Source organism: Triticum aestivum, chromosome 4B, assembly GCF_018294505.1.
Source record: "Triticum aestivum cultivar Chinese Spring chromosome 4B, IWGSC CS RefSeq v2.1, whole genome shotgun sequence".
NCBI lineage: Eukaryota > Viridiplantae > Streptophyta > Magnoliopsida > Poales > Poaceae > Triticum > Triticum aestivum.
This window is the reverse complement of record NC_057804.1, coordinates 616,507,613-616,518,398: the sequence shown is the minus strand read 5'-3', so window position 1 is coordinate 616,518,398 and position 10,786 is coordinate 616,507,613.

Sequence of the window (10,786 nt, the reverse complement as noted above, 5' to 3'; positions counted from 1 at the left end):
TAGTGCAAACAGTGACTACTTCTTTCTGCAAAGTGGAACGACCAACTGGACCCAGTAATGCAGTAGTTTGCCTTGGACACATTGGCTCATTTTGTGCAGTTCAACTAAAATCAAAGTCGGAATAAAACCGAGCTTTAATTTTGATATCCCTGTAAGCAACAATAGGTATAAGGGAAACAATTACTGAGAAATAACGGTTGATGACTTGTACTCCTAGAAGAAAAGCATCTACTGATCTACCTTATCTTAATGGGAAACAAAGGAGGAGAGTAGAAATTCTCCATCAGTGTGATTCATTCATATTGACTGAGACATTATCTTAACAATGCCTTGTTTCAACATGTATAAAGAACGACAAAGCAGAAAAGTACCATTCCTAAAACAATGCGACTGCTTCATTTTAACAGAGACATTATCTTAACAATACCTTGGTTAAACATGTAGAAAGAACTACAAAGTAGGATAGTACCATTCGTAAAACAATGCGACTGATTCGTTTTAATAGAGGCAAAAAAGGAATCAATTACTGGCCAATAAAGGAGGATGAAACATGCAGCCACAAAAATGGTAATCCCGCCAATCCCTAACAAGTGTTGCAGTTTTGAACTAAGATTTAGTAGTTAATTAATTTTGATAGTGGCATTGCTTAATTTTACCAGCGGCATTAGATTAACAAAAAGCATAAACAGTTCCAGGGGAGAGTGGGTGCAACAACAGAGTTTTGTTAACAACGGAGTGGGTGCATAAACAGTTCCATCTACTTATAAAGGGGGTGATGCAGAGTTTTGTTGTAACAAAGAAACAAGCATCATGTCTGGGTTGGAACAATTTTTGCTCACTTAATGGTAAAAGACAACAATTCAATAGCTTCAATTCAACATTTATCCAAAACAGTACCAATACAAGCAGCACAACATCTCAAAGCACAATGCAGAATCATGTGGATGAAAGTCAGTACTGACCTTTCTTGACCAAGATTTGAAACAGCTCGCGAGGAAGACTGGAAACATATCCCAACACATATATGAAATCTCGATCTCCTTTTGTGCAGTTCCACCAAAATTAAGCAAAGTCGCCGGTGTGACATTCAAGTTGAACTGTACAAAACACTCTTAAATCAAAAGTATTTCGCGTGGCGAAGCAAAATGTCGCAATAGCAACAAGTTGAATAGATATCCCTGTTTAAACAGAGGAAAAAAAGGAATCAATTACTGAATAATAAAGGAGGATGAAACATGCGGCCACAAAAATGGTAATCCCGCCAATCCCTAACAAGTGTTGCAGTTTTGAAATAAGATTCAGTAGTTAATTCTGAGAGTGGCATTGCTTAATTTTACCAGCGGCATTAGATTAACGAAGAGCATAAACAGTTCCAGGGGAGAGTGGGCACAACAACAATATGTGCTTCCATCTACTTATAAAGGGGGTGATGCAGAGTTTGTTGTAACAAAGCAACAAGCATCATGTCTAGGTTGGTCCCATTTTTGTTCACTACTTAATAGGAAAAGACAGCAATACAATAGCTTCAATTCAACATTTATTTAAAACAGTACCAATACAAGTAGCACAACATCTTAAAGCACACTGCACCAATTATGTGGATGAAGGCCTATACTGACCTTTCATGAGACGACCAAGATAAAATATGAATCTACCAACACGAATAGGAAATCCAATCTCGTTTTGTGCAGTTGCACTGAAATCAAGCAAAGTGTTTTGCTAGCGAAGCAAAATGTCGCAATAGCAACAAGTTGAATAGATACCCCTGTTTTAGCAGAGGTAAAAAAGGAAACAATTACTTGTCGTAAAGGAGGATGAAACAAACAGTGACAGAAAAAAAGCATCTAACTTATCTTGATGGAATACAAAGTAGGATAGTAGCATTTCTAAAACGGTTGCATTGATTCATATTAACAGAGACATTCTCTTAAAAGAACATTCGTTAAAAAATGTAATTTACTTTTAACAGTGGCATTACTTCAATTTTCCGGCGGCATTCTTAGATTAACAACAGCAAAATGTTTGTATGGGACATGGGACATGCCAGCACTATGTGCGTCCACACGTATAAATGGGTGATGCAGAGTATGTAGCCAAGCAGCATATCTGCGTTGGTCCCATATTTGTTCTCTTTGAACCTTTTTCCTATGTGAGGGTAGCAAATCTAGTCCTGCACAAACTACTCGACCCCCAGTTTCTTTCCCTTTTCAACAAAGAGATCGGTTCCTTATAGATGTGTGTACTGGGTTACCCCCCTTTTCCCTTTTCCACCAACAAAGCGGCCAGATAGCCAGTCTATACTACTTTCTGTCCCTCCTTTCCTCATTGAACCACGTCCTTGATTCATGCTCCACCCTGCCGCACCCTTCTTTCCTCTTTGAACCAATACCAAGATTTGACTACAGATCAAAAAAGATCCACATGCAACTAGAGCAATGACGGTTTCAAAGAAACTTATACCTTAGGGTCGTCGGGATGTGGCAAGGCGTGCAGCGGGAGTCCGGATCTGCCCACACTACATACGGCGGCAAGGAAGAAGGGGTCGGTGGCCCTCCCGCACAGGCGCTGGGTGAAAGAGAATAGCGCAGCCGGCTGTGGATTGCCTCCCTTGCCGAAGGCGATATAGTGTGCACCTCCTCCCCTTCCCGGTGCTACGGGATCCAGACGCCTCCTTCACCAGCTGTGAGGGGGGAGGGAGAGACAAGAGGTCAACACAGTCTTGTTTAGATCTGGTGAAGAGAGGGCGAGAGACTGTGAATATAGCAAACCCTAGCAAAGGAACGCTGAGCCTCCAGCGTGTATATATATGTAGTGCGGTGAGAGTGTGGAGAGTGCAAACCCTAGCAAACAAGCGCTGAGGCTCCAACTTATATATATACTATAGTACAGACTGAGCTCTGGTGCCTTAACTGCACCTGCTTTTGGCTGTATGACAGGTGGGCCAGCCACATTTTGGGCCCACCTGTCATAAACCCAAAGGGAGGTGCACTAAAGTCAATGAAGTTGCATCCATATAGTACTCGTGTATACGACTAATATATAGTGGAGTGGTTTTTTTATTCTCTCCATAACAATCATTTTAAATTGTGTAAGTACGAAACGAAACTCTTTATTTAACGTACCAGTGAAGAAAACTACTACTCCCTCTATTCCTAAATATTTGTCTTCCTAGAGATTTCAACAAATGACTACATACAGAGCAAAATGAGTGAATCTACACTGTAAAATATGTCTATATACATCAGTATGTGGTAGTACATTTCAAACCTCTTGAAAGACAAATATTTAGGAACAGAGGGAGTACTTCCGATGAACTAATGATCCACGCGTCCTGGTCGCACTTCTTATCCTTAACATGCGGTACACTACCCTCCCTTAAGTGAACAACCACACATGCGCCAAATTATCGGAAACGTGTGAGAGTGTGTACAAATAAAGAATATTAATTTCACTTATCGGAAAGGTTTGAGAGTATGTACATTTTGCCCTCTCTTATGGTTTGTTGTGTTCGGCCTAAACTTGGTCAAACTTTACAAAGTTTGACTTCAGTCAAATCTAATATGCGGAGTAAATAAAAATGGAGGGCTACTCTGTCCATCCAAGTTTTTAGTCCACACCATTTTTTAATAAAAGTTAATAGCTGGACAAATAAAATTACAGGGGAGCTGGAGACAAAGTTGTGAGAAGGCTTAGAAATCAATACAAAACTTATGCTCTTAGTACCAACGTCGATCCTTCTTCAAGGAAACATTTGGTTCATAGCCAATTGTGTGATAAAATTGCACCAACGTGAAAGACGACTGCGTCTCAAACGCAACCATAAGGTGGACTGCCGAAGGATATCATCTTTTTGGATAAGAAGCAAAGAGCACTGGTGGAAGACAACTTGTTTTTCATTGAAAATCGATCAGCTTCACCAGCCGACGCAACCATGAGGCACAACCATGAGCATCGATAGGTCATCGTGGTGATGCATCATCCATTTGGCATCAAGTTTGGGTGAGGCACCTATGAAGTTCGACAAATCCTCATTGTGGTCTGTTTCTTCTCAGTAATCAAGCTCGAGGAAGGAAGAACCACGTGGCAGAGGACAGTGAGGCGGAACAACAATGGCCATCCAATTTTGTGTAGTTCCACAAAAATTGAGGAAGATACATGCCCAGGTATGGAGATATGCATCACTGTTTCCAAAAATATAAAAAAGGGATATACGGTGTTGTTACTTTGTTTTACAAGATTAACAACGACATCTCAATTGTTAATAATAATAGTAGGTGATGTTGGACCAGCCGACGAACCGTAGCTACTATACATGGGGAGCTGGGGAGTAGTCGCATAGAAGAAAACCCGCATGCAGCGACCTGGGGAGCTGGACCAGTACAAGAAGTTATACCTCAGGTGGGCGAGATGTCGCTTAGGCGGGCGGGCGGGATCTGCCCACACGACGACAGCGAACAAGGGTGCGGAGGACCTTCATCCATGCCAGCGTCGACTCTGAGAGGACGGTGCGCATCGGCTTCCTCCATCGACGATGGCGACAACGTCAATGCTGCACCTCCTCACCTCCCGTAGTGGATGGGATTCGGCCGGATCTGTGACCACCGGTGAGGAGAGAGATAGAGTGGACACTGTCATCTTGTTTTGATATGGAGAGGGTGAGAGAGCGAGACGCGAGAAACTCTATCAAACAAGAGGCTATAATGGAGTAAAAAAATTCTCTCCATAGCAGTGGTTTTAAATAGAATACGCGCGTTCCTGGAAAAAAGAAACGAAAACTTGCGAACAATTTTTTAACGTACCAAGAAAGAAAACTCGATCAAAAACACGCCCCCGCTTCCAGGTCGCGAGAGTCGTCACGCACACACACATAGACATAGACATGCATATCCATGTTTACGTAAAATTCCATTTCCATCTCCATCTCCAATCATATTTGTCCAGCTGGCACATTATTTACGTTGTTAATTATATATGCCGCAATATGAACATACAACATCTCTTGTTTGCGGGCGCCCAGACCGCTGCCACGGCCTCTCCTGACCAACCTGAACCCTCTTCATCACCCGCATGTGCTTCCCGCCCGAAACGGTCAGTGCCGCATTCATGCCCGGCTAGAGAGGACGTGACCTCTCACTGGCGCCGGCACTGAAGCGGCGCGCCGATCGCTTCCTGGAGCACGCGACTGCTCCACGTCGCAATAGCCGGCCACAACAGGCATGTAAAAAGTTCTTGAGATTTCGTGCTACAGCTAGTTGTCCTCCCCCAACTCGTCAATCTCTTCCAGTAGTGCTAGTACTCCATGGCGCGATCCATCGACAAGCAGGCGGGAAAGTTATTGTATACTCGGTTTGTGGTGAGTGGCATGCCGAGCGACCGTGTGGGGTCGAGCCGTGGAGGAGGGTGAGACACGAACACGACAGACGTGATTTAAATGTTGGTTTTACTCGATGGCACGATCCAACGAAATGAAACGTTGGTTTCTCTCCATTTCCATTTTTTCTCCGGAAAAACGGAAACTTTCCACTCCATTTTCATTCCTACTCCAAGGTTGCCCCATTACAACATTCCATCAAATACAAAGGAAAACTAACACGCATGATGATGCATCTCAAGGATTCAAAGATCATAGCCAATATTTACTTCACAACTAGAGACAAAAGTTGTGAGAGTGTGTACGAAAGAAAAACTACTGATGGGGTCACTATGACTTAAACCCTAAACCCTAAACAGGATTTAATTTCCCGGCTAGGTAGAACCTGTCGAAGGAAAGACGGTTGGCGGCCTCGGATTTTATGATGCTTTTGTGCAGTTCCACTAAAATCGAGCTGAGCATCCCTGATGGCAAAGATATTGAAGAAGTGTGATTAGAATAATAGTACTAGCACTAGTTCATGAGACATAAACTCATCACAAGTAGAAGCCGGTAGAAGTAGAGAAAGATCGACATGGAGATGGAGCTACGTGGGGAGCTGCGGCAGTGGAGCAAGACGGCTCCAAAAGGAAGATGGACTACCTGGGATGTCGGGCTGTAGCTAGAAGGGCGGTTGGGATGCGGCATCGGCCCATACCGCGGTGACCCCCGATTGGGATGCACCGACTGTGGGTTTTCTCCCTCGCCGATGTCGATCGCGTCTATGCAGAACATTGTTCCCATCCCCCAGCTGTAGGATCAGGCCGGATATGTGACAAGCGGTGTAGCCACCGTCGTTCTATGTTTGTGAAGAGAGCAACCCAAGCAAGAGGCTTGTAGCTTTGGCTCCAACTAGTGTATATATAGTGGTTTTCTTTTTCTCTCCATATCAACCATTTTATATTGCGTACGTGTCATTGACGAGTGAAATGATGGTTGCTTCTTCCGACTAACTTACCGTGTGATTTTCTACTCCTTAGTGGCCCCTACACGTACCCCCCCCCTACGTGTATGCAACAATCACACGTACACATGGAAGCAAAAACGCGCGCGACGCCCTAATGCATGCATGTCCGAGCACATGACGAAACACACACGGTCACGCTCAAGTGCTCAACCTACACGTGCATGCACACACATACTCAGCTAGGGTGAGCTATTGACTGTATAAACACCAAAAAATGTATATATTGAGCGCAATGAGCGTATTATGAAGTCCACTGAACGTATTTTTACAAATATATAGTGACAGACAGTGTATTTATCTCGTTTGAAATTAAGCCATATTAACCGGAGAGGAGGTAGTATGGACTAGCATTACTTTGTTATGTCCCGTCAACTTTCCAAACAGGGAGCAGCTTGCAGGACGGGAGAAGCTTGCGCGCGGTGGCTCGCAGGACAAGGAGAAACTTTTGACTAATGCAAGCTCTTCCTCGCTCAGGCGGTGGACGTGCAACAGTTAATTCGGTGTCAGATTACCAGAAGCATACACTATACTAGTACTATTATTGTTTGACTTCCCGAAGAGGCGAACAACCAAGCGCAAAGGTTACTAGTACTAGTACTACTACTATAGTCTATAGAGGTATGCACTATACTACTACTAGGAACCGGATGGAGGAGCGTCTACACTCTTATTATATTTTTAAAATGTGATAAAGCAATCTTCAACACATTTGGTTCTCTTCGAGGGTTCTCACATGTGATAATGGAAGTTGATTGCATGGAACACTCGCCACAATTCTCGCTTAATTCTAGCTCATATCTTGTTACAAATAGGAGCACTCGGTAACATTTCCTCTTTTTTTGTTATTCAGCATGTAAACAGGTCAGCAAACCTTGCGGCGCATCTTTGTGCAAACCGTGCTTGCTGCACTTTGAATGTGGCCGAGAGCTGGTTTGATGAAACACCTCGCTTCCTAGTGACCAGTGTCTTGGCTGATCGTCCTAAGAATGCTTATATATGAATAAAGCTCTCTCATTTACCCGCAAAAAAAGATTAAGCCATATTAACCAGAAATGAGGGAGTATGGACTAGCACTACTTTTTGGTGTGTCCCGTCAACTTGCAGAATGAGGAGAAGCTTGCAGGACAAGGTGAAGCTCGCTTATGCCTTTTAACTAATGCAGCCTACCCTCGCCCAGGCGATGGACATGCATCAGTTCATTCGGTGTCAGATTGGCAGAGGCATACACTCTAGTACCGAACATGTGCAGTACCATCATTTTTCGACTTCACGAAGAGGCGAAGAGCCAAGAACAAGGTTTAGTAGTACGAGTAGTACTACTACTAGAACCGCATGGTGGAGCGTCTGTACTCTTATTTTTTTTAATCTCTGATAAAGTACACATTTATTTCGGAGAAGGGCGGAAAACAACAGCCCAACATGTAATGATGATATCGATCAACCATGGTCGAATATATCTTGGCCTCTGTACGAGCCCGTCTGTGTGTTCTCGCTCCTCGTCTCTCTCAAGGAATGGCGGGTTGGCCATTTTGTCGTCAATTGAGATCAGTTTGCTCACACTACGGTCCCACATGTCAGTGATATGTCAAGAGGAGGTGCGTTGACCGACTGGCCATACACGTACTTGGTTTTGCACCTTCATACTACTCCTACCTCCGTCACAGTTTATAGGGCGCGCTTCATTATGGTGCATTTCTCTCAATGCATTTCCACCTCCAGAGAGACTTTAGACACGTTTGGTTTAATGCTCAATTAATTAGGGCGTGGAAACCGCAATCAAGTCCACAATTTTCTCTCGATGTACTACGGAGTGGAGTAAGTGCATGCATGTGTGTACCCGGGGTGGAAGCACTGCATGCATGTGTGTACACATTATTTCCTCTAGTAATATACACCGTGCTATAACTACCAATGCTATTTTTCAGGCCGATCGCTAGTCACCTTGGTCCCAGAGATTTTTTCTTTTTCTGAAGCGCGCCTATAAACAGTGACGGATGGAGCAGTATGAGCGGATTCAAAGAAGAGCGTATTGATGGTTGCTTCTTCCGAGCAACTTACAGTGGGAAAGGTGGGGCTTATGATTTGACTGCTCATTACTCACTATTAATGCGGCACAACGACCGGGCTGAGTCCCCCATGCGGTTGTGCACTACCCCCTCGGTTCTTAAATATACTCCAGAGTATTTGTCTTTCTAAAGATTTCAACGAGTGACTACTCAAATATTTGTCTTTTTAGAGATTCAAATGGACTACTACATACAAATGTATATAGACATATTTTAGAGTGTAGATTCACTCATTTTGCTCCTTATGTAGTCACTTGTTGAAATCTCTAGAAAGACAAATATTTAGGAACGGAGCGAGTACACATACGAAGCAAAATGAGTGAATCTACACTCTAAAATATGCCCATTTGAAATTTGTAAAAAGATAAATATTTAGGAACGAAGGAGTATAATTTCGTGCATGACACATGGACCCGGATGCTGAAGAGGCTTCTGGCAAGCTATCAATCTTCCAGCATTTGTTTACATAATTGATGTACTATACAAATAATTTTCCAGCGACATGAAACTGTACAATGGTGTGAGCTTTCAGCTTTTGTTTCATGTGTCTTGCCATCGATGCTCTTTCGGAAACAATAAAAAACTAACTTCCTTGCTAATGCATCTCAATTATTAGCAGATCAGAGCTAATATTTACATCGCAACTGAAGACAAAGTTGTGAGAAGGTGTTAAATTAAAATTGATCCATGCTTTCATTGGCAGCAACGTCCCCCCAGCTCTGTCTAAATCAACAAGGCATGTTGAGAAAAAAAAGTAGCTGTCTGGAGCATGGAACATTCCGATCATTTTGTGCAGTTCCACTAAAATAGAGCTGAGCGTCCCTGTTCCAAAGATATTAAGTGTGATTACGATAATAGAGGACTGTTGATGAAACAATAAACACACAAATATAAGCTGATCACCTTTACAGTCTCTCTTAAGACTAACTAGTTGGAGAAGATTAGGCTCGGAGTTGGATGAGGAGGATAGAGCAAAACTAATCTCCCTTTGTGCAGTCGCACTGAAATGTAGAGACGTTGCACGTGTGACATTTTAGTACAACTGCACAAAACACTCTTAAGAAAAAAGTGATTTGTGCAGTTCACCAAAAGGTCGCAATAGCAACGAGGTGAAATGGATAGCCCTGTTTGCAAAAAAGAGGTAGAAAGGAAGCAATTACTGGCCAATAACAGTTGATGACACATGCGACGACAAAAAAGAAGCATATTCCTTGTCCTAAGGGAAGATAACAACATGGTTGTGTTTGTCTAAAACGGTGTGAGGACAAGATTGCAATATGGAAAGTACGTCGGACGAGCTACGTTTTGGGCAAAGAACTATGGAAGATCCACATGCAAGATTTTCCACATGCAGCGACGTGGGAAGACGGGCGGTGGAACAAGGCCGGAAGGGATACGTGGGGGTCGTCGGGATGTAAATAGGTGAGGGGCGGCGGGCGGAATCTGCCCATACTACGACAGTGAGCAGGTGGCATAGGCCCTACCGTGCCGGAGCTTGGTCAGAGAGAATGGCGTGTACCGCAGATCGGGACGTGCTGCCTCGGCGCCATCGAACGGAGAAATGATGGACATCCTCCCTTTCCGCTGGCGGACAGGATGCGGCCGGATCAGTGACCAACGGTGAGAGAGAGAGAGGCCACCGTAGCCTTGTGTGAGATAATCTAAAGAGAGACAAACCAGGCAGGCAGGCTCCATTGTATATAGTGGAGCGGACTACCTTTTTCTCCATAAAAATCATTTTATATTCTACATGCCATTGCGCGATATAACTTTATTTAAAAATAACACGCCAATGCATCAAGTCGAACTTTGTTTCGTGCAGGCGTGGTACACAACCTCCGTAGGTAAACAACCGCTACACACGTTCAAATTAGCACGTGGGCTGCCATTTTGTACAGAAATGAGCTCCACCGTGTACCCGCGCGGGTGTGGCTGGGCACGAAGCATGAGTACATGCACGGTGCACCTATTCTCTTCTTGTATACGTACACCACCTACGCGGGGTTGTGTGGGAGATATACAAATGTAGAGAGATATAGTGTGTGGGTTCGTAGAGTTTGGGGGGGTCAATCAAAAAATGTAACATATGCAATGTGTGTGAAATAGAGTCCTGGATATATCATATATATAGAGGGGGCGATCCACTAAAAGAGAGTGGAGGTTTCATCGGCTTGAGGTGTCCATAGAATCTAAGAGAGGGATGATGTGTGCGTGTGTGCACGCGCGTGATCGATAAAGAGTGCCATCGAATTTGTGTGTGCCCACGTTAAAGATATAGAGTGGCTGGCCTACTGGAACGTGAGAGGGGACAAGTGCAGTTTGTCTCTGTGGCATGGATACCTA